This window comes from Oncorhynchus gorbuscha, linkage group LG25 (genome assembly GCF_021184085.1).
Source record: "Oncorhynchus gorbuscha isolate QuinsamMale2020 ecotype Even-year linkage group LG25, OgorEven_v1.0, whole genome shotgun sequence".
Lineage (NCBI taxonomy): Eukaryota > Metazoa > Chordata > Actinopteri > Salmoniformes > Salmonidae > Oncorhynchus > Oncorhynchus gorbuscha.
Window position 1 is genome coordinate 18756827 of NC_060197.1, and position 25957 is coordinate 18782783.

The 25957-nt window shown below is 42.7% G+C and overlaps 1 pseudogene; it reads right to left on the minus strand.

Moving 5' to 3' along the window:
* Window positions 1–1238: 1238 nt before the first annotated feature.
* On the minus strand, window positions 1239–25573 carry LOC124013585 (annotated as a pseudogene).
* Between the last annotated feature and the right edge of the window lie 384 nt (window positions 25574–25957).

Sequence of the window (25957 nt, forward strand, 5' to 3'; positions counted from 1 at the left end):
CTAACAAAATGTAGAGAAAGTCAGGGGGTCTGAATACTATAGACAAACAAAAATATTGTAAAACTATTGTAAAAAAAAAATATATATATATATATATATATATATTTAAACATTTGATTACAGAAGGAAGAATGCCAAAGGGAAGTTTATATTTTATAAACTTCATTAACTTAAAATACAAAAAGGATATCCCCCCCCCAAAAAAAATCCCCATTTATTTTATACTGCTAAGGCTTTTTACACTTGTCTTATTGTCATAGTACTTTGAATTACCACACCGCAGTGCTTACATACTTCACCAAAAAGTATAAATACTAGTAAGAAAATCTATTGTACAGTACAAATTTCACTCAATCTACAAAATAAGTTAGTGTGTCAGACAAATATTGCAGTTATTTACAGAGTTAACATAAAAATGTAGTAGGTAGTTTTGAGTGGAAATAAATGGCATAAGGTGCAGTGGATTAAAGCAATTAAGTAGTACTTTTAAGTAGTTTTTTGTGGTATCTGTACTTTACTATTTATATTTTTGACTACTTTTACTTCACTACATTGCTAAAGGAAATAATGTACTTTTTACTCCATACATTTACCTTGACACCCAAAAGTACTCGTTACATTTTGATTTCTTATTAGCACGATAGGCAAATAGTGAAATTCACACACTTATCAACCGAACATCCCTGGTCATCCCTACTGCCTCTGATCTGTGGGACTCACTAAACACACATGCTTCATTTGTAAATTATGTCTGAATGTTGGAGTGTGCCCTTGGCGTTCCGTAAAAAAAATACAAATACAATTAAAAATGGTGCCATCTGGTTTGCTTAATATAAGGAATTTGATACTTAAGTATATTTTAAACCAAATACTTTTACTCGGGTAGAATTTTACTGGGTGACTTACTTGAGTCATTTTCTATTGTCTTTACTTTTACTCAAGAATGATAGGCGAGATGAGTGAATTGTTTTCTTCCATTTGGTGCATCATGAACGCGACCATGGAGAACAGTAGATAGGAGGGGAACTGGGGCACATTCTTTAAAGCAGCAGTCGTCAGACCAGCGGGCGAGGGCTGACGTGGAAGGGGGAACCATACCAAGCCAGGGGGGTAGCCAGGCACCTGGTAAACACAGCCAGCATAGACCTTTGGAAAGACTGACAAAGTGGAGAAGGAAGGAGAGTAGGCCAGGCTCAGGTCGGAGACAACACCATGAGCAGTAATTCAAGGGTTGGGTGTGTGTGTCTGTGTGTGTGTGTGTGTGTGTGTGTGTGTGTGTGTGTTAGTCCACGTCGCTCATGTCACTGACAGGTTCGTCCTGAACGATGCTAAGATGGTTCATGGCACGTTTGAAGGCAGTCTGAACAGCCCTACGGATGCTGGATGTTCTGCCCTCCATCATCTTGATCTTGTCGATGGTCTTGTCGATCCCCAGAGGGACCATCTTAGACTTAGGAAGCCATTGCCTGAGAAGAGAGAATAATGAAATCAAATTCAGCTACATTTCTTCTGATAAAAATCTGCAAAAATGTAGAACTTATAATACAAATTTGAGGTCTTTGTGTTGTTGTCTGTTGCTTGTGTATGAAAATTCACAGCACGTATTGAAATAACACTTAACATTGCAAATGAAGATTGTAAAATGGTATATCCATGTATGTTGCTATCAACAACAACAACAACAAATCCCTTAGCATTTAGTATTGGAGAACAGAGAAGATGTCTCACCAGCTGCGTTTGTTGTCGAAGAATAGGACGAGTAAGAGTTTTTCTTCGTTCTTGAACTGCATCCGTTCTCCGACCCGGAGGACGTCGAGGGGAGGCATGGGGATAGACACCCCGTTGTGCTGGCATCCCACCCGGGGCATGTGGGGGTCAACGATCTAACGTGGTGGAAGAGGTGTACCAGGTTTACTAGGGAGTGGTGCCTGGAGTGTTATGGCACAGTATACTTGAATACACACATGCTCAAACACACACATGCTCAAACACACACAGTTGGTGCTTGTGTTGAAAAGAGGTGCGTCCACTTAGTCCTCTTAAACTAAGGTCAAATCAGATCTGTTTATTTGACAATGGCACCATCTAGAGGACTTGGAAGATATGGACCTAGGATTTATTCTACCATGAAAGGCAAATACAAAACTTTTAGGATGTGTGGGTGTTACACCTTTCAAACAAGAGTGTGTGAACATCACTCAACTCACTCAAGATTTGATGAAGGGGGTAGCAAGCAGGGCCTTAAATTAACACCCACCAAATGCGGGTAGATTTTGATATTGGCGCATACAAATTTCTAATTCACCAGCCACATTGGTCAAAGTCAAGTATTGGCACGTGCGAGTAGTGATTTATAGAAAAATAAATGGGGCTGTAGCTGTTTAAAGTACTTATTCCTTTTGGTTTCATATCTGGCAATGCACAAATAAATAGGAATCGTAACGTTATGGCTATCTCACCTCGCGAAGCAACACTGCCTGGCTGGAGGGCTGTGTGCACTGCGAGTGAAGAGCTGAAAGGTTTGTTTTAGAAGCAATGAGAACAGGCATAAAAGTTGGTCTAACTACTACAGTGAGACTTTATCTTCTTGTTTCTTGTACACTTACATTGTTTTATTCACAAATAAGGTTGTTTTTCAATGTGAGTTTGCTTCCACTGTGGAAGAGGAAGAGTCGTTGTCAGCCTCTACTAGTCAGATTCTCACTGGCACACTAGAATCAATTCCTCAACTCCTTGCCCGTCAATTCCCGGTGTCGACTCTCATTTCTGGGTGTCAAGCATCAACTCGTCGACTCCTAAGATTCAGTATTTTTGCAAGGGAGGAAACTAGTTGCAGTGGCTACCTCTGAGAACAAAAACTCTTGCATCTATCACAGCCAAGAAAGAGCGAGCTACCGAGGGAGGGAGCGAGAGAGGATGGGCACAGTCAGGCATGAGTCTGAACCGTGCATCGGTAATCAAAAGATGTACAGGCTATCGCAATCAGTGATGACCCGTCATTCAGGGTATGTTATTCTGGCATTAATACAGGTCCCATATCCGTTTGCAAACAATGAAAAAATCTATATGTAAAATTGAGTTAATAAGGCCGCATACAAGCGGACTTTTGTTTGCTTTCTTGAGTAATGCAGCTCCAAAATGCAGGTGTGTCAGCCTAGCTCAGTGCTTTCTGTGGTGGTGGGGTGGCCAGCAGAAAATACGGAGCATATAGGTTGGTAATGTTCTCTAGTTGCACCGTGATTGGCTCAGTGTTCTGTCACAAAATCTACAGGGAGAGCTCAAATTCAAGCCCCTTGCGTGTTGCCGTAGAGTTACATTAGAAGTGCCCATCCAAGAAGGATCAAGGTCATTGGCCACAGATAAAATGAGGTCAAATCACATATCTACAGTAGCTTTGATTGGATTGATCATGTCAACGTCATACTTTCAAAATCTTACCTAGCAGTCTCTTTCTAAGCTTAAAAGGATAAACATTCAACATTGGCCATGCTGTCAATCCAGCATGACTTCTACCATATATCCAGAGATTGGCAGACTGATGACAATTTTCCCACAAGAAAGAACGCCACACCACCTTCCTGTTCAAGTGAGCACTGCACACCAAAGTGAGTCCAAAATGTATTGTATGCTGCTGCATAAATAATGTAATATGTCAGGGAGATATGTATACTGTAGCTAAGAAAGTAATACTATGTGTATGTTGTGTAGTAAACTGTTAGTAGCCCAAGTGCCTCACCCTAATAATTTGGTCCATTTTCCCCCTTTAGCCGACTGTTCTGACTTGGTGGTGCACATAGCTTATAGTCTGTTTAACGAAACATCATAATCAGATATTGTAAGAGCTTTCATTGTCTGCTTATATGCTCCCTTTATTTATCTGACTTGGTGTACAGGGAGAACACTGTAAGAACGGTCCATGTTCTGAATTCTGTTGCTGTACATTTCAAAAGTGCTGAACAAAGTTATTGACTAAGTCCGTCCTACCTCGATCATTAATTGCCTCTTACCCGCTCGTCGTCCCCTGATGCAATAGTTTATACATCTCAATTGTCAGAAACCACATTTGTTTAAGCAAGTCAACCTATGTTTTTTTTTAAAGGCAGTAAATGAGGCTGAATGAACGGTTTTGCTACCAGACAAGGTTCGTCTGATAGCCGGGTGGAACAGTGGTAAGGTGTTGGGACTGCAATTGGGACAGCTTAATGTAGGCCCAAACAGGGTGTGGGCACTGTTTGTCACCATTATAGTCCAATTAATGTATTGTTTAGTGTTGTGGCATGGATCTTTTTTAACCTTTATTTAACTAGGCAAGTCAGTTAAGAACAAATTCTTATTTTCAATGACTGCCTAGGAACAGTGGGTTAACTGCCTGTTCAGGGGCAGAACGACAGATTTGTACCTTGTCAGCTGGGGGATTTGAACTTGCAACCTTTTGGTTACTAGTTCAACGCTCTAACCACTAGGCTACCCTGCCGCCCCATCTAAAAAATGTTTTGAGTTTACCCCACCAAAATTGACATCCTAAAATGGCCACTGATCGCAATGCGGTGTCCTGCAATGTCTCGTGCAAATTCACTAGTAGGGGCTATAAAAGGAGGAGACTGAGCTATTCTACACAAAAACAGACCAAAGACTAAAACACACACTTGCTTTTTTCCTAGTAAAGAGAAAGACCAGGCGAGCCAGCAAGGGAGAGAGAGGATCGAGTCAGGCAGACAAACGTGCACATAGGCTATATCCTGGTAATATGTATCTCGCAATGTCTTGTCTTTCAAAGCCTCGCAAATTCACCAAAAGTACATTAAAGTATATAATAGGCTATCAATGGCTAAGCTATTATTCATGGTGGCAGTGAATTGAAGTTAAACATCACCAAATGCTTATTTAATGAAACCCTGTCTGGCTGTTGATATCCTAAGTCCGGGCTCTCCAATCCTGTTCCTGGAGAGCTGCCTTCCTGTAGGTTCACACCAATCCCAGTTGTAAACTAACCTGAATCAGCTTATCAAGCAGCTAATTATTGAATCAGATGCAATAGATTAGGGTTGGAGTGAACACCTACAGGACAGTACCTCGCCAGGAACACAGTTGGAGAACTCTGTCCTTGGCAATCGATCGTAAAGCAGGGCATCCCCACTAAACTTGGAAATGGGAAGTTCACTTTCTCATCCATAAATGCAAATACGGTTCAGCAGCTTAAATCATCAGGATGGGGGGCATTGTTATTAGAAAGGACGCCTACCATGGATCGCTAAAATAATGATTATGATCAGACTTAATCAATTTAAATATTATGGGGACACCTACAGTGCCTTCAGAAAGTATTCATACCCATTGACTTATTCCACATTGTTGTGTTACAGCCTGAATTCAAAATGGATTAAATAGATTTCTCCTCACCCATCAACACTCCATGACAAAGCCAAAACATGTTTTTAGAAATGTTTGCAAATGTATTGAAAATTAAATACATAAAATCACATTTACATAATTATTCACACCCCTGAGTCAACACTTTGTAGAAGCACCTTTGACATTGATTACAGCTGAGTCTCTGGGTAAGTATCAAAAGAGCTTTCTCACTCCTGGATTGTACAACATTTGTCCATTAAGCTCTGTCAAATTGGTTGTTGATCATTGCTAGACAACCAATTTCAGGCCTTTCCATAGATTTCAAGTAGATTTAATCAAAACTGTAACTCGGACTCCGGAACATTCACTGGCTTCTTGGTAAGGAGCTCCAGTGTAAAATTGGCCTTTTGTTTTAGGTTATTGTCCGGCTGAAAGGTGAATTCATCTCCCAGTGTCTGGTGGAAAGCAGACTGAAAAAGGTTTTCCTGTGCTTAGCTCCATCCAATGTATTTTTTATCCTGAAACTCCCCAGTTCTTAATGAATACAGGCATAGCCATAACATGATGCAGCAACCACCATGCTTGAAAATATGTAAAGTGGTACTCAGTCAATAGTTGTATTGGATTTGCCCCAAACATAACACTTTGTACTCAGGACAAAAAGTGAATTGCGTTGCCACATTTTTTGCAGTATTACTTCAGTGCCTTGTTGTAAACAGGATGCATGTTTTGGAATATTATTCTGTACAGGCTTCCTTGTTTTCACTCTGTCAATTAGGTCAATATTGTGGAGAAACTACAACCACCATTTTCTCCTAACACAGCCATTAACTCTAACTGTTTTAAAGTTTACTTCCTCTCCGGAAAATGAGTTTAGGAAGGATGCCTCTGTCTTTGTAGTGACTGGTGTGTACCCTATACCCTATCCAAAGTGTAATGAATAATTTCACTAAGCACAAAGGGGTATTCAATGTCAGCTTTTTTTAAATTTATACTCATCTACTAATAAGTGCCCTTCTTTGCAAGGCATTGGAAAACCTCTTTGGTCTTTGTGGTTGAATCTGTGTTTAGAATGCACTGCACAACCTTAAAGATAATTGTATGTGTGGGCTAAAGTTATTAGGTAGTCATTAAAAAAATTATGTTAAACACACCATGCAACTTTTGTGACTTGTTCAGCAATTTTTTACTCCTGAACCTTTTTAGGCTTGCAATAACAAAGAGGTTGAATACTTATTGACTTAAGACATATCAGCTTTTCATTTGTATTAATATGTAAGAAAAAATACAAATTAAAATACTAAAATACCATTTTGATATTATGGGCCAGTGACCAAATCACAATTTAAATCAATTTTAAATTCAGGCTGTAACACAACGTTAAAAAAAGTCAAGGGGTGTGAATACTTTCTGAAGGTACTGCATACATTTGGCAGCCAAGCATGAGTTATCAGTGTAGCCTATTATAGTCTAGACATGACTATGAAATAACTTCCCGCCTAGAATAAAAACCTCCAGGCTTCCATCAAGAGTGAATTCAATTTGAGGGGGGAAAAAATAATTACAAGGGGCAGTTTGGAGTAATCCTGCGTGAATCGTCTTCTGGAATAACACACATGCTTGGATAATAATTACATAACCAACGTCTCTAGTAATACCTGTCCGAATGGCGTTATAAAATGGCAAAGAATGGGCTTATCAGCGTAGAACGTGCAGCATCATCACATGGGATCGTCAAGGCTGCGTGTAGCAGAAATATCACCAAAATATTGTAGTTCCTACACATCACCTATATAAAAAAATATATATATTTAAAATGGGACTTTTATAGGCTAAGTTAATGAACAAATGGGCATCATCATGTTCATATCAGTCCTCTAGAACGCAAATGTAGTCTTCCTAGTAGGACGCAGCAATAATGAGGTGCGTACGTGTGTGTTTGTCTGTTTCAGCTCCTTTTGGGAGTTTAGCAAGAGTCGACTCTTGACTAACCACAGCAGTCGGGAGTCGACTTCAAAAATCCTGGAGTCATGCACCACTAAAGGCATCTGCATGTTTCCCAGCCAGAACAGCTTATGCATATATTATGACGACATTGTGACATTTTTGTTCATCTTTGAGGCAAGCCGAAGTTGGTAGCCGAAATCTAGTTTTTCAAGCAAATGTCTTTTAAGGGAGTATGCGAGCACACTCGTTCGGTTCGCCTTGCTGAGCATGCTGATGCCTAACGACACGTGACAACTTGAGTGGCCCCATTACCACGGTAAACTTAAAAGGGGCAGCTGAACATTTTTCTTATCTGTGATATTTTGATGAGAAATATTAAATTGAGCAATACAACACATTACTTCTTATTAGTAATACACATTCCTTGACTTAGAAACACAACTAAGCATACTGTGGCAGGTAAACAAAAAGAAGAGAGAATGAGACAGTCAGGTGTCATACATACGCTCACTGTCACTCACCAAGGCAGGATAGGAAGGGTATCCGCTACATTTTGCCCAAACTAGCTTTAGAGGTTCCAGAACAACTGTTGCAGCACTAACAGGCATCCAAATATTGTTATTGCCAACTTCTATGGATGCAGGAATAACAACAATCAAGTTAGGATGGGTTCACTGTAAATATAGCAAAACACTTCCAGAGGCATGCTAAGTTACAGCCTCAACACATACAGGTTAAATACATCACAACTCACTGAAAAATGTAATATTACAAAAATACAATTTGGAATGTAAATCATGAATATAATGGCTTTAATTTATGTTTCTCTTGCTTGCATCGTAGTATACTACTGAGAAGAAGAAAAAAACTCTGGTTATATCCTAAAGCTAGAGCCAAGAGTTGGGGCACATTTTGAGGAACTGTGCTTTTTACTGGTATTTCCAGCATTGTCCACTAATGTTGCTGCAGGTAGGAAATCCTTGGAAATGTTATGTAATTGACACAAGCTGTCTCCAATCAATCAAACAATGTCTGGATGTGCATGTGTGTTTGACAGGAGGGATTACTTAAGCCAGGGGAGGAGTAGCTCTGTGAATCATAAATCACACAACCTATTATTTTGCAGAGAATACTATTTGTAGATCAGTGATTCTACATCTCACTTTGCTCAATCTGATCCTCTCCCACAGACTTGGAAGTAGTACGGTAGCTAAAAATAGATAATTTAGGGGCCGTAAAAGGGAAAGTCAATTAAACCAAACATGGAGGTATATTGTAGAAAATTTGGGGGGTAGCCCACACTGGGATTCGAATCTGGATCCAGCGACTGTCAATGGCTTCCCATGGCTTAGGCGATCCACCCACCTAACACACGCACAACAAGACAATGACTGAGTGGAGACAGTTTGTGTCAATTAAATAACATTTCCTAGGATTTTCTACCTGCAGCAGACCTAGTGGATCATGCTGGAAATGCCAGTAAAGCAACAGTGCCTCAAAAGCTACCCCAAAACTCCTGACCCTATAGCAATAGATATACTTCAATGACTCTTAGCCAGACCTGATATGATACAATACACACAAACACACTTGCCTCCACAGTCTCCATTTTCCTGTATGATTAACATCAATACTAACAACTTACCGGCAGCAATCCTAGCAGCTCTGGCAAAGTTCCCGGTTTCTATACAGGCAATGAGCTCGTTCTTATCGTCCACAGTGTTTCTTCGGACCGGGGCCGGTTTGCCCTTACCACATGTCGGAACACTGAGGTTGCTGCTGAAATCAGGAAAAGGCATCCACACTGAGTCAGACGGCCTTCTACATGACACACTATAGAGAAATTACAAATCAAATCAATTTATATAGCCCTTCGTACATCAGCTGATATCTCAAAGTGCTGTACAGAAACCCAGCCTAAAACCCCAAACAGCAAGCAATGCAGGTGTAGAAGCACGGTGGCTAGGAAAAACTCCCTAGAAAGGCCAAAACCTAGGAAGAAACCTAGAGAGGAACCAGGCTACATAGTTGAACTACCAAGTACCACCATGTTCAGCAGTGAAAAGTGTACGAGCTAGAGATGCCGTGCCTACATTGCTTAGAGCGTTTGATTGAGCCTGCCTGTGTTTCCACAGTTGGGTCTATTCTAGTGGTTCCATTGTGCCAGGCGGGCTCGATCAAGCTCAGTTTAGGTAATTGAAAGACTAATTTTACTTGAACCCAGGTCTGTTGTGAGGTATATGCATGTACCTACCTGGTGCTGCACAGCAGAATACCATTAGTTAAGATGCTGGACTCAGAGGCACACAGTCTCCTGGTTTCTAGAGGCCTGCTGGCAGTTAGCTCCCTCTCTTCATCAATAACCTCCTCCATCACAAAACCATTAGACAGGCCTGAGGCGAGTAACACAGAGCAGTACAGTAGAGTCCGTATACTACACATAAACCAACTACAGCATAAACCTACAACATTTGAACCTTTATTCATAAAGCATCTCAGTAGGGGTGCTGATCTAGGATCGGTTTAGTCTTTTAAATTATAATTAATAAGATTACATAGACAAGGGGAACCTGATCTCTTAATTCACAAGTCTGTGAAGATCATTTTCTACTTCTTATTCATGCTCTATTTAAGAGTCCCTTTAAGATAAGTAATTTATTTTCTGACAAGTGAGAAGAACCCTATTTACCTGTGTCAATGTGTTTGACAGGGGACTCCCCGTCTCCACCCCCTCGCTGACCCCCACGCTGGAACTGTGGCTCCTCTTCCTGGTCCTGGGGTGGAGGAGGGTCTCCAGCCTGGGGATCATCACCGACAGGAAGGTCTTGGTGCCCAGCTGAGGGCACCCTGTCTGGGCCTCGCCTCTTCCTCTCCCCCCCTGGTTCTTCCCAGGGCTAGAGGTCTTGGATTTTCTGAAGAGCACGGCAGTGCGGCGGTTGACAGTCGTCCCCGAGGGTTGGCCCAGGGTGGAGGTGGCCACCACACTCACACCCCCCTCTAAGAGAAGCAGGGGGTTCTGGGACTCAGAGTGGCCATTGAGAAGGGTCTTGGTAGTGGTTGAGAATGTGTTGTTGGGTTTCTTCCGGTCAAATTTGACCTGTCCGTGGGTCTTGCTGTCCGGAGTGGGGTTGGGGTGGGGTGGATGGGTTTAAGGGTAGGGGGTTCTGAGTTACTCTCGAAGTGCAGGAAAGGAGGACAGGAGTCAGAGGGTTCCAATTTGGGAGGTAATGATTTGTCCCCTGTTGAAGTATACGAGAGAATACAGTGAGAAAAACACAGAAAGCATAACATTATATAGATCACAATGTAATATGAAATGAGGGAATTGCACATCTTGAATAAAAACACCAGAACCATTCTTAAAGCACATCATCCTTATCCTTGCAGAATTACAAGACCTCAATACAAATTATCTTGCCTTCTATAATGCATAGCTAAATAACAAATGAGACAGCAAAATATTTTAAAATCACGCAAAGTATTCTGCATTCTAGAAGGCAATCTAATAGTTACTGAGTCAGTGTAGGTTTACTGTGAATCAATTCAGGCTCCTAGCATATCAACTCCACTGTTAAAGAGAAAGCCATGCTACCATGCAGCTATACTGTATAACTACAATAGTATCCCACTTCAACACTCATCAACCAGGCAATAGGATGTCCTGAGACAAGGGATATCTATCATGTGATTCAGCATGACTACGTCATAGCAGGTTAGCATGGCTAAGCACACTATGTTTTTTTCACCTTTATTTAACCAGGTAGGCTAGTTGAGAACAAGTTCTCATTTGCAACTGTGACCTGGCCAAGATAAAGCATAGCAGTGTGAACAGACAACACAGAGTTACACATGGAGTAAACAATTAACAAGTCAATAACACAGTAGAAAAAAAGGGGAGTCTATATACATTGTGTGCAAAAGGCATGAGGAGGTAGGCGAATAATTAAAATTTTGCAGATTAACACTGGAGTGATAAATTATCAGATGGTCATGTACAGGTAGAGATATTGGTGTGCAAAAGAGCAGAAGTAAATAAATAAGAACAGTATGGGGATGAGGTAGGTGAAAATGGGTGGGCTATTTACCAATAGACTATGTACAGCTGCAGCGATCGGTTAGCTGCTCAGATAGCTGATGTTTGAAGTTGGTGAGGGAGATAAAGGTCTCCAACTTCAGCGATTTTTGCAATTCGTTCCAGTCACAGGCAGCAGAGTACTGGAAGGAAAGGCGGCCAAATGAGGTGTTGGCTTTAGGGATGATCAGTGAGATACACCTGCTGGAGCGCGTGCTACGGATGGGTGTTGCCATCGTGACCAGTGAACTGAGATAAGGCGGAGCTTTACCTAGCATGGACTTGTAGATGACCTGGAGCCAGTGGGTCTGGCGATGAATATGTAGCGAGGGCCAGCCGACTAGAGCATACAAGTCGCAGTGGTGGGTGGTATAGGGTGCTTTAGTGACAAAACGGATGGCACTGTGATAAACTGCATCCAGTTTGCTGAGTAGAGTGTTGGAAGCAATTTTGTAGATGACATCGCCAAAGTCGAGGATCGGTAGGATAATCAGTTTCACTAGGGTAAGTTTGGCGGCGTGAGTGAAGGAGGCTTTGTTGCGGAATAGAAGGCAGACTCTTGATTTGATTTTCGATTGGAGATGTTTGATATGAGTCTGGAAGGAGAGTTTACAGTCTAGCCAGACACCTAGGTACTTATAGATGTCCACATATTCAAGGTCGGAACCATCCAGGGTGGTGATGCTGGTCAGGCGTGCGGGTGCAGGCAGCGAACAGTTGAAAAGCATGCATTTGGTTTTACTAACGTTTAAGAGCAGTTGGAGGCCACGGAAGGAGTGTTGTATGGCATTCAAGCTCGTTTGGAGGTTAGATAGCACAGTGTCCAAGGACGGGCCGGAAGTATATAGAATGGTGTCGTCTGCATAGAGGTGGATCAGGGAATCGCCCGCAGCAAGAGCAACATCATTGATATATACAGAGAAACGAGTCGGCCCGAGAATTGAACCCTGTGGCACCCCCACAGAGACTGCCAGAGGACCGGACAGCATGCCCTCCGATTTGACACACTGAACTCTGTCTGCAAATTAATTGGTGAACCAGGCAAGGCAGTTATCCGAAAAACCTAGGCTACTGAGTCTGCCGATAAGAATATGGTGATTGACAGAGTCGAAAGCCTTGGCAAGGTCGATGAAGACGGCTGCACAGTACTGTCTTTTATCGATGGCGGTTATGATATCGTTTAGTACCTTGAGCGTGGCTGAGGTGCACCCGTGACCGGCTCGGAAACCAGATTGCACAGCGGAGAAGGTACGGTGGGATTCGAGATGGTCAGTGACCTGTTTGTTGACTTGGCTTTCGAAGACCTTAGATAGGCAGGGCAGGATGGACATATGTCTGTAACAGTTTGGGTCCAGGGTGTCTCCCCCTTTGAAGAGGGGGACGACTGCGGCAGCTTTCCAATCCTTGGGGATCTCAGACGATATGAAAGAGAGGTTGAACAGGCTGGTAATAGGGGTTGCGACAATGGCGGCGGATAGTTTCAGAAATAGAGGGTCCAGATTGTCAAGCCCAGCTGATTTGTACGGGTCCAGGTTTTGCAGCTCTTTCAGAACATCTGCTATCTGGATTTTGGTAAAGGAGAACCTGGAGAGGCTTGGGCGAGTAGCTGCGGGGGGGGCGGAGCTGTTGGCCGAGGTTGGAGTAGCCAGGCGGAAGGCATGGCCAGCCGTTGAGAAATGCTTGTTGAAGTTTTCGATAATCATGGGTTTATCGGTGGTGACCGTGTTGCCTAGCCTCAGTGCAGTGGGCAGCTGGGAGGAGGTGCTCATACTATATGGTATGATGGTGTGACTAACTAGGAGTTAGTGGTTACGGTTAATTACTGATCTAGCTATAGTTTATATCTAGTTTCGGCCAATAAAACAAAGAACTGAGAAGCACATGACATCCTGACACCAGTTCACTGGCGATATCTGAGTGCTTGGCCAAAGCCAGGTACCCCCTCTCCTGACGCTGAAACCCTCATATATGCATTCATCTCCTCCAGTCTTGACTAATGCAACTCGCCACTCTCCAGCATCAACTCAATGTCCTTCCATAAGCTCCAAATGGTTCAAAACTCAGCAGCTTGCCTTCTCATCAACACTAAGCCCCGGCAGCACATCACTAATGTACTCCGTGAACTCTACTGGCTGCCAACTAATTAATTACAAGATCTTCTTCCTGACCTACAAAGCCATTCACCACCCTGCTTTACCTCTTAAACTTTCTTCTCCTCTACCAAACCACACACGCAATCCATTCTGCCACAGAAGGCCATCTTGACATCCCAGGTCAAAACTACAGCGCTTCGGAGAAAACGCCTTCTCCAGGGTTGCTCCTAGGCTCTGTAACTCTCCCGAGCCATCCTTGACGAAGTTCATCACCATCTTTCAGTCCCTCCTAAAACCCCACCTCTTCGACAGGGCCTACCCCCCTCCTGTATGGGCAAATATTTACAGTACTAGTCAAAAGTTTGGACACACCAACTCATTCAAGGGTTTTTCTTTAGTTTGACTATTTTCTACATTGTAGAATAATAGTTGAAGACATCCAAACTATGAAATAACACATATGGAATAATTTGGTCAAGAAAAAAAAAGTGTTTAACAAATCAAGTAGCAACCCTTTGCCTTGATGACAGCTTTGCACAATCTTGGCATTCTGTCAACCAGCTTCATGAGGTAGTCACCTGGAATGCATTTCAATTAATAGGTATGTCTTGTTAAAAGTGAATTTGTGAAATGTCTCTTTCTTAATGCGTTTGAGCCACAAAAGACCAAGTCCATATTATGGCAAGAACAGCTCAAATAAGAAAAGAGAAATGAGAAATGACAGTCCATCATTACTTTAAGACATGAAGGTCAGTCAATACAGAAAATGTCAAGAACTTTGAAAGATTTTCAAGTGCAGCCGTAAAAACCCATCAAGCACTATGATGAAAATGGCTCTCATGAGGACTGCCACAGGAAAGGGAGACCCAGAGTTACCTCTGCTGCAGAGGATGAGTTCATTAGAGTTACCAGCCTCAGAAATTGCAGCCCAAATAAATGCATAACAGAGTTCAGACATCTCAACATCAACTGTTCAGTGGAGACTGTGTGAATCAGGCCTTCATGGTCAAATAAATCACTACTAAAAGGACACCAATAAGAGGAAGAGAGACTTGCTTGGGCCAAGAAACACAAGCAATGGACATTAGACTGGTGGAAATCTTTCCTTTTGTCCGAGGAGTCCAAATTTGGGATTTTTGGTTCCAACCGCCGTGTCTTTGTGAGACACAGAGTAGGTAAATCGTTTGGAAATTGCTCCCAAGTATGAACCAGACTTGTGGAGGTCTACAATTTTTTTTGAAGTCTTGGCTGATTTCTTTTCATTGTCCCATGATGTCAAGCAAAGAGGCACTGAGTTGTAAGGTAAGCCTTGAAACACATCCACAGGTACACCTCCAATTGACTCAAATGTTGTCAATTAGCCGAACAGAAGCTTTTAAAGCCATGTTTTATGGAATTTTACAAGCTGTTTAAAGGCGCAGTCAACTTAGTTTATTTAAACTTCTGACCCACTGGAATTGTGATACAGTGAATTATAAGTGAAATAATCTGATACAGTGAATTACTTGCACCATGCACAAAGTAGATGTCCTAACAGACTTGCCAAAACTATAGTTTGTTAACAAGAAATTTGTGGAGTGGTTGAAAAAAGTTTTAAATGACTCCAACCTATGTAAACTTCCAACTTCAACTGTATATACACACACATACACAGTATGTTCCCCAATGCAGATAACGTAACAACTTGAAAAAAACCTACCCTCGTTATCAGGGCTCTGTCCATTGGTCTTCACCCCCTCTGCCTCCCCAGCTTTACTCCTTTCTGGATGGGATGACCAGTGGGAGGAAGAGGAGTAAGAATGTGAGTGGTGGGAGGCTCTCCTAAGGCTGAGGCTCATCTCACTGCGCACATTGTTGATGGTCTTCTTGAGCAGCTTGAGGCTTTTGGAGCATGACGGACTGGACTTCATGGAGTACGTCATGTCCAGTTTCTCCAGCAGCACTTTCAGCTGCTCCTCCAGAGGCATGTGCTGCCGGTTGGCTGGGACCAATAACTGGTCCACTGGGAAAGGACAACAAGATAATACTGCCATTGGGAGACATTTGCTTGATGTTAACTAAACAATGAGTAGCCTATGTAAGTAGAACTATATTGAGGATCCAGATTAAGCAAACCCCTAGACAGAAATGCTCAAAGGAGCGTCTCAATTGACCAGGAATATGCTTTATTAATTTGGATCTGTGCAAACACTGCTGTCTGTTCCAGTATTCTACATTGACTGATTTATCCATTATATTTCTACAAACTCTTCGTCTCGCTAGGTCTTTACCATCCTCCCAGGAAAACCGAGGAGGCGCTTCAATCTTGGGCGGTTCGGAAAGGTGCATCCCACCATCCTTCTCGAAGCCGATTCGTTCCACATCCCTCTGCGTCTTCCTGATCAAAGCCCCACCCTGGTCTCGGTGACGGGCAGCCGCACGGTGGAAGAAGGTGTCCTTACAGTTGTACTTCATGCAGTTGAAGATGATGAGGTTGAAGTCGGACTCAAAGTCATTCAGGTTGCTGTAGGCCTGGTCGTCAATGCGTTTCCTCATAGTGGCGAAGTCCATGGGGTTCCTGATGTGGTCAAGGTAGTCAGGTACCTAAAGGTTTAACGATAGACAGACATATAGAAACATCTGATAGTCGGCACATACAGAGCATTGAGATGTAAATGTAAAATCCACAGTCTGATATTTTTGGAAATACTTTTTGAAGATGTTATAATCAGTCCAAATGAGATTGGCCAGATGCTATGCTAGGAGGAGAATGAAGAATTTAGATATAAATCTAGTATAAAAAAACTAAAAACCATGAAAGTTAACAAAACGTGAAAGGACAAAAGCAGCATCTCAACTCTAGTTTGGCTGACACGAAACTCCTGACTTCACAGTCTGGAGAGGCTGTTTGATGTTAGGGTTAATGAAGTTGATTAAGAAGGGGGCTGTGCCTCGGTGTCTTTCTTCCTAGAACACCCACATGTACAGCCACACACAGTCCCCGAGCACCGCTCCCTTCCATTATAACTGTTGGATTTTTTTATCCAAAATACACAAGAGGTTTAAACTCTCCAGGGAGGAAAAAAAACATTTCAGAACACCAATAATAACTTGATGAATTTCTGGCCGAATATTACATTATTATACGGACTCCTGTCCAAACCAGTGGCTCTCCCTCGCTGTGTACCAAGCCAGTCGCGTCAGCAAGGCTATCTTAGGCCGTGTGTACATGTTATAGTAAGAGCTGCTCTCCTAGCCATGGTAAGTAAGCGTTACCTCTTTGATGCTGACAGGATGGGCAAAGATATTGGACTGGTCTCTCTCCTGTAGCTGTTCCAGCACAGACCTGAGCAGAATACTGAAGGGGCCTCCAACAGGCTCTGCTGCATCTTCATCTGAGGACACACAGAGGACCATTAGCATCATGGTGTACTGTACATGGAATCATGGAGGGAGAGAGACAGGCAGAGACAGAGAGGGGGGGGGGGGGCAGCTCCAATTGATACTATACTACTAATTGTCTTATAGTTGGCTTGTGAGCTATATTTTGTAATGTTGGCTTGCAGGGACAGCTACAGTTATCTAACCTACATCTTCTCTCTTGAGTTTCTCTCTCTTGCGTATGAGCTCCAGCAATAGCCTGGCTCTCTCCAGGTCGTGTCTTAGACGATGCCACTCCTTGAGCTGCTCCTTCAGAGCCCGGCTCTCCTCCTCACTCTCCTTCTGTGGTGGGAATCACGCAAATCAGATTTAGACAAGTACAGTTAAAAAAACAATATCACCAACATTAGGGTTAGAAAACAGAGGAATTGTAATCCAACAAGGAGAGCAGTAGAGCTCTCATTTATACAAACAATCATATGCCTCTGGGTAGTTTTGGCCTGTTCTCTTTGACATTGCTACAGTAATAAGGAGAGGGGTATGTTATAATGATAGGAGTGTGAGAAGAAATGTAGTGTACCAGCCAGGGGACGTGAATTGTGTAAGAAACAGGGGGGCCGTAGTGCATGACCAGCTGACTGACCGGCTGTGCAGCATGGGTCTTCTGGTGGGACTGTTGGATGGACTGTAGTCGTCTGATGAGGGGTATGCCGTTCCTCGCCTGTCTCTTTAGAGTCCAGTAGTTTAGAGCCAGCTCCACAAATACCTTCTTCTTCTGCATAGACACCCGGTTGAGGATGGTGTTTAACCTAGGAACAGATGGAGAAGATTTTAAAATTGTTACTATGTTGCTTATTGAAGGAAAATGTCCATGTCTGAAATTGAATAACATGTTTTTTCACTTTAAGTTTTGACCTCTTTTTCTATACAGTGCTGTGAACTGTCAGTTAAGAACAAATTCTTATTTACAGTGACGGCCTACACCGGCCAAACCCGGACGATGCTGGACCAATTTTGTGCCGCCCTATGGTGACTCACAATCACTGCCGGTTGTGATACAGCCTGGATTCGAATCAGGGTGTCTTGTAGTGACGCCTCAAGCCCCGAGATGCAGTGCCTTACACCATGCCCAAACCAGACGTGCACCATCGTGTGCAAATTGATTTTGTCCCCTCACACCAAATGCAATCATGGCATGCAGGTTGAAATATATATTTTTTTATTTGGGGACAGGTCGAAAAGCATTAAACATATTTAGCTAGCTAGCTAGCTTGCAGTTGTTCGCTAAATTGTCCTATTTAGCCAGCTTGCTGTTGCTAGCTAATTTGTACAGGGATATAAACGTTGAGTTGTTATTTTACCTGAAATGCACAAGGTCCTCTACTCTGACAATTAATCCACACAGAAAACAGTCAACCGAATCATTTCTAGTCATCTCTCCTCCTTCCAGGCTTTTTCTTCTTTGAACTTTGTATGGTGATTGGCATCTAACTTTCATAATAAGGTGTATTATACCACGACCGACCGACCTCAGTTCGCCTTTCAGTCACCCACGTGGGTATAACCAATGAGATGGCACGTGGGTATATGCTTCTATAAACCAATGAGGAGATGGGAGAGGCAGGACTTGCACCACGTTCAGTGTCACAAATAGAACTGACTCCTATTTTAGCGCTTGGTAACGCAGATGCTCGTTGGCGCGTGCGAGCAGTGTGGGTGCAATGATTGAAAAACATGTATGTGTAAATATATTTTGCGATGCGAGCGGTGTAGTCAACATGTTAGACCGCTGTGCCACTCTGGTGCCCAGATGAGCATGCTTTGTAATGTTTGTAAAACAATAAATGTCTTACTAGTAAGAAGTGATGTGGTATATTGCGCTGTTATTTCATTATTTGTGACCGGAGTCTTTTAACCAAAATATCCCAGATAAGACAAACATTTTCAGCTGTCCCTTTAAGGGTGGGATGTTAGCATGGCAACAAGGACAAGGCTCGAGTCCAGTCTGCCTGTGAGATCGAGAATCTGACTAGTAGACAATGTGTCTTCGCTAGCAGTTGAAACAAACTCAAACATTGAAAAACTTAACTTGTGAACAAAACAATGTAACCATGTGTATGTGACAAATAACATTTGATTTGATTTGATTTAAAAAGCCAAGACACACAAGTCTCAATTTATTAGACTTGAGTAAATTACATCACCTTTTATGCCTGTGCTTAGCGCATCTAAAAACGTATCTTACTGCCGCACTTCAATCACAGTGAGCACAGCTCCCCAGTCAGGCAGTGTTGCTGCACATGAGGTTGGATATTATAGGATTTTTAGTTCTTTGTGCAATTAGCATTCAGCTATGATACAAAACAAGATAAATGCTTTGAAAACAGCATTTATTTTACTTCTAACAAAATGTTTATTCAAAAACACAAGTGAAATGCAGAGCCCATAGATGGGCAGGGACTCTGCTGTCCTGCTGTCCAGGACAAAGAAGAGCTTGGACTGGGCTGAGCGGGAGCTGGGGTGACATGAAAGAACTTGAAAAGGTTGAAAACCAGGCAGGCTGCTGCGTTTTGGATAAGTTGCATGGGTTTGATTGCCGAAGCGAGTTTGCCCCATTTGAGATTCTCTATTTTTGCATATTTTTTTACACTGAAAGGTATCAGATCTTCAACCGAAACCTAATATTAAATTTCAACAGCTACATGAAGTGTTTGGTTGCAGTCATTGCAGCTGAAGGTGGCACAACCAGTTATTGAGTGTAAGATGGCAAAAGAAAATTCACACAGGGACATTGGGTATTGCATAATTATGTTAAATAAATGAAATAATTATCAACATTTTGTGTTATTAATATTAATGTTTTGTTTGAAAATCTGACAATAGATCAAATCAGAAAGGGGACAAATACTTTTTCACGGAACTGTATGTTGTCTATTGTCACATTTACTGATACGTCTGGTCATCTGCAAATTATGCAAATTATTCTTAGATGAATGGTGAGTGAATCTACCTTAGGGGAGGAAAGCTAGGCACAGCCACGGGTGGGACCTCTTTTTCTGTCTCCACCTTCTTGCTCTTCATCTTCTCTGCCGTCCGTCAGTGCACTGACGCCCCTCGACTTCTCCCCTTTCAGAGGGGAACACAATCCATTTTGGGTTTTGGTGTCCTCGTAGATGGTGAGAGGTCTCTTGACCGAGCTGTTGGGGGTGTGAGACCCGCAGTAAAGTAGTCTTCTTCACTGAAAACATTGGTTCACCTGTCTCCTTAACCTCCTTGATAGGTTCCATCTTCATAAAGAGTCTGGCTTTCGGAGCACAGCTGACATGGAAGGCGGTGTAGCAGTTCGCCTTGTGACACTGGATACAGGCCCCCACCCCCTTCTTCTTACAGAGGTAGAAGGTGAGCTTCCAGCGGGCGGACAGAATGTTGCTGACTCCGTCGATGGGCTCGATGAAGACCGTGTTGGAAAACCCTACCTCCGGCACCCACAGGGCGCACACCACATGACCCCAGCGGTCATAGTCAGTCTTTTTCACTGCTCCGCCTTTATGAGGACACAGTATGCAGCCTGCGGGCTGGGTGGGCAACTGGAGGCAGTGCCAGCACAGCCACTGTCCCTCTGGGATGTAAGGGACACCGTAACACTCTTGGTGCACGGCCAGGTTGCACATGTCACAGAAGAGGATGACGTTGCTGTCCTGGCCATCTCCATCCATGCTGATGCAGCAGACAGCGTCCTCGTCTATGGTCAGCTTGTCCTGGCCCTCCTTCTCCATCTGGGTCTCCTTCTCAAAGTGGTCCACCAGGAACTCAAACACATTGTGGGACACCTGATCGTGAGAGGGAGAACAGTAAACAGTTGCACATTAATTGTGGTATTAATTAAATATTGTTGACTTTTGTTATATTGTATTATTTTCTTAGCCTGTGATTCATTTGTTTTTGTTTCTTTAGTAGGGGGATCTCGCCTGACTGCCAGTCTGTTTCTGCTCTCTTGTCTAGTTGACAAAAGAGTAGAAACAGAATGAAATCAAATCCAAGTTTATTAGTCGCGTACACAGTTTAGCAGATGTTATGGCAGCTGCAGCGAAACGCTTATGTTATTAGCTCCTAACAATGCAGTATAATGTCAAAGTTTACAATCAAAAATAAACAACCAAAATACCACTGTAACAACAATCCAAATGCAATCTATGTGTATATAGTCGTGGCCAATAGTTATGGGAATGACACAAATATTAATGTTCTGCTGCCTCAGTGTGTATGATGACAATTTGCTTATACTCCAAGATGTTATGAAGAGTGATCAGATGAATTGCAATTAATTGCAACGTCCCTCTTTGTCATGCAAATTAACTGAATCCCCAAAAAACATTTCCACTGTATTTCAGGCCTGCCACAAAAGGACCAGCTGACATCATGTCAGTGATTCATTAACACAGGTGTGAGTGTTCACGAGGACAAGGCTGGAGATCACTCTGTCATGCTGATTGAGTTCGAATAACAGACTGGAAGCTTCAAAGGGAGGGTGGTGCTTGGAATCATTGTTCTTCCTCTGTGCATGGTTACCTGCAAGGAAACACGTGCAGTCATCATTGCTTTGCACAAAAAGGGCTTCACAAGCAAGGATATTGCTGCCAGTAAGATTGCATCTAAATTAATCATTTATCAGATCATCAAGAACTTCAAGGAGAGCGGTTCAATTGTTGTGAAGAAGGCTTCAGGGTGCCCAAGAAAGTCCAGCAAACGTCAGGACCATCTCCTAAAGTTGATTCTGCTGCGGGATCGGGGCACCACCAGTACAGAGCTTGCTTAGGAATGGCAGCAGGCAGGTGTGGGTGCATCTGCACGCACAGCGAGGTGAAGACTTTTGGAGGATGGCCTGGTGTCAAGAAGGGCAGCAAAGAAGCCACTTCTCTCCAGGAAAAACATCAGGGAAAGACTGATATTCTGCAAAAGGTACAGGGATTGGACTGCTGAGGACTGGGGTAAAGTAATTTCCTCTGATGAATCCCTTTTCCGATTGTTTGGGGCATCCGGAAAAAAAGCTTGTCCGGGAAAGACAATGTGAGCACTACCATCAGTCCTGTGTCATGCCAACAGTAAAGCATCCTGAGACCATTCATGTGTGGGGTTGCATCTCGGCCAAGGGAGTGGGCTCACTCACAATTTTGCCCAAGAACACAGCCATGAATGAAGATCATTACCAACACATCCTCCGAGAGCAACTTCTCCCAACCATCCAGGAACAGTTTGGTGACGAACAATGCCTTTTCCAGCATGATGGAGCACCTTGCCATAAGGCAAAAGTGATAACTAAGTGGGCCGGGGAACAAAACATCGATATTTTGGGTCCAAGGCCAGGAAACTCCCCAGACCTTAATCCCATTGAGAACTCCCCAGACCTCAATCCTCAAGAGGCGGGTGGACAAACAAAAATCCACAAATTCTGACAAACTCCAACCATTGATTATGCTAGAATGAGCTGCCATCAGTCAGGATGTGGCCCAGAAGTTAATTGACAGCAGGCCAGGGCAGATTGCAGAGGTCTTGAAAAAGAAGGGTCAGCACTACAAATATTGACTCTTTGCATCAACTTCATGTAATTGTCAATAAAAGCCTTTGACACTTATAAAATGCTTGTAATTATACTTCAGTATTCCATAGTCAAATTTGACACAAATATCTAAAGACACTGAAGCAGCAAACTTAGTGAAATTAATATTTGTGTCTTTCTCAAAACTTTTGGCCATGACTGTACGCCAGATGAAATTTACTCAAGATAGTCCTCTTAGTACTTGTACAGCAGTAGCTATACACTGAGTGTACAAAGCATTAGGAACACATTTATAATATTGAGCTGCATCTCTTTTTGCCCTCAGAACATCCTCAATTTGTTGTGGCATGGACTTTACAACTTTACTTCCACAGGGATGCTGGCCGATGTCTCCCATGCTTCCCATAGTTGTGTCAAGTTGGCTGGATGTCCTTTGGGTAGTGGACCATTCTTGAAACACACGGGAAAAGGTTGATTGTAAAAAAACAGCAGCGTAGCACTTCTTCTCACACTCAAACCGGTGCGTCTGGCACTTACTATCATTCCCCATTCAAAGGCACTAAAATCTTGTCTTGCCCATTCACCCTCTGAATGGCACACATACACAATGTCCCAATTGACTCTAGGCTTAAAAATCCTTATTTAACCTGTCTCCTCCCCTTCATCTACACTGATTTGAAGTGGATTTAACAGGTGACATCAATAAGGTATCATAGCTTTCACCTGGATTTACGTGGTCATTCTATGTCATGGAAAGAGCAGTTATTCCTAATGTTTTGTGCACTGAGTGTATCAGAGCAAGTTACAGTTGAAGTCGGAAGTTTACATACACCTTAGCCAAATACATTAAAACTTTTTTCACAATTCCTGACATTTAATCCTAGTAAAAATTCTCTGTCTTAGCTCAGTTAGGATCACCACTTTATTTTAAGAATGTGAAATGTTAGAATAATAGTAGAGAGAATGGTTTATTTCAGCTTTTATTTATTTCATCACATTCCCAATGGGTCAAACGTTTACATATACTCATTTAGTATTTGGTAGCATTGCCTGTAAATTATTTAACTTGGGTCAAACGTTTCAGGTAGCCTTCCAAGGGTTCCCACAATAAGTTGGGTGAATTTTGGCCCATTCCTCCTGACAGAGCTGGTGTAACTGAGTCAGGTATGTAGGCCTCCCTGCTCACACACGCCTTTTCAGTTCTTCCTACACATTTTCTATAGGATTGGGGTCAGGGCTTTGTTATGGACACTCCAATACCTTGACTTTGTTGTCCTTAAGCCATTTTGCCACAACTTTGGAAGTATGCTTGGGGTCATTGTCCATTTGGAAGACCCATTTGCGACCAAGCTTTAACTTCCTGACTGATGTCTTGAGATGTTGCTTCAATATATTTTTCCTACCTCATGATGCCATCTATTTTGTGAAGTGCACAAGTCCCTCCTGCAGCAAAGCACCCTCACAACATGATGCTGCCACCACCATGCTTCAAGGTTGGGATGATGTTCTTCGGCTTGCAAGTCTCCCCCTTTTTCCTCCAAACATAATGATGGTCATTATGGCCAAACAGTTCTATTTTTGTTTCATCAGGCCAGAGGATATTCATCCAAACAGTATGATCTTTGTCACCATGTGCAGTGGCAAACTGTAGTCTGGTTTTAGAGCAGTGGCTTCTTCTTTGCTGAGAGGCCTTTCAGGTTATGTCGATGTAGGACTCTTTTTACTGTGAATATAGATACTTTTGTACTTGTTTCCTCCAGCACCTTCACAAGGTCCTTTGCTGTCGTTCTGGGATTGATTTGCACTTTTCGCACCAAAGTACTTTCATCTCTAGGAGACAGAACGTGTCTCCATCCTGAGCAGTATGACGGCTACATGATCCCATGGTGTTTATACTTGTATACTATTGTTTGTACAGATAAACGTGGTACCTTCAGGCGTTTGGAAATTGTTCCCAAGGATGAACCAGACTTGTTGAGGTCTAGAATTTTTTTCTGAGGTCTTGGCTGATTTCTTTTCATTTTCCCATGATGTCAAGCAAATAGGCACCGAGTGTGAAGTAGGCCTTGAAATACATCCACAGGTACACCTCCAATTGACTCAAATGATGTCAATTAGCCGATCAGAAGCTTCTAAAGCTTCATGACATTATTTTCTGGAATTTTACAAGCTGTTTAAAGGCACAGTCAACTTAGTATATGTCAACTTCTGACCCACTGGAATTGTGATACAGTGAATTATAAGTGGAATAATCTGTCTGTAAACAATGGTTGGAAAAATTACTTGTGCCATGTACAAAGTAGACGTCCTAACAGACTTGCCAAAAGTATAGTTTGTTATTAACAAGACATTTGTGGAGTGGTAAAAAACTAATTTTAATGACTCCAACCTAAGTGTATGTAAACTTCCGACTTCAACTGTATGTCAAGAATCTATTATATAAATAAATATGCACTGTATAACGAGTAACTCAACTGCAAAGTACAGTAGTAGAAAGATAAGAATAAGCTGTCAAGAATACAGTATTTAAATACACAGCACAAAACCCCACGGCAAAAAGGATTGACTGGCAACCAGGCTACGGGGGAGCAGCCTCACCATTAAGTTTTGTAAATTTGAAAAGGCGTAATTTAAAAAGAAAAAGCCTACCTGACTGATGCCCTCACTCCTCCTCTTATCAGTAACTACTTCCAGCCAGGTGTAGTCCTCCTCATCCATATCATACTCCACCTCCTCATCCAGCTCCTCTGACGTCTTCTCCACATACTTACTGGGGGCCTCCTGGGGACAGCTGGAAGGTTATACTCCACAGTTCAGACCTTGGCCTCTGGAAGTGTCTGTGCTGGTGCTGCCTGTGCTGCTGTAGCTCCATGTGTTGTAGGGTTCTGTGCGACCGCAGCTGCACTCCTCTTCTCCTGGCTGTTTTTTAACCGGCATCAGTGTTTGCTGAGGCTTCTCCATGTTCTCCTTGTTGCTGGTGCACTCCATAATCTCCGGCGCCATAGGGTCATCATCCGAGATCACATCCAGCTTGTCGTAGATGCTGATCCGATGCACCTGGACGTCAATCTCCATGTCCACCATGCGCTGGGCCTGGGCATAGGTCAGAGTCTGTTTGTTGGGGGACGGCCGGATCGGGGAGGGTGGCCGCTGGGGCACGGGGACCCTGTGGTGCCGAACCTTCTTCCTCATCCTCAACACCTGAACAGCTGCAAGGAGAAGAGAAACAGGTACATAGATGTGTCTATATTGCAACAAAGTAAATAAGTATGAGGGAGACAACAGAGGCAGACAGAAATTACCATCACAATACAATGTCATTAAGTTAAAAAGACTGTGTAAACAAAGATTATTTTGACTGGTTTTACCTCCTAAGGTTGTGGTAACAGAGACAAACACCAGGACAATCTAGACAAGCATCAACTGGTGAAGAAATTTGAATGGGCCAACATCTATCTGTTGATCGCCAATATGTGATATCAGTTTGAGGATTTAAAATTAAACAATGCTATGGAAATGTATTTACATTAGAAACTATAATGTATAATAGCGAGTGGGACTGGGTGAGCATCTGCT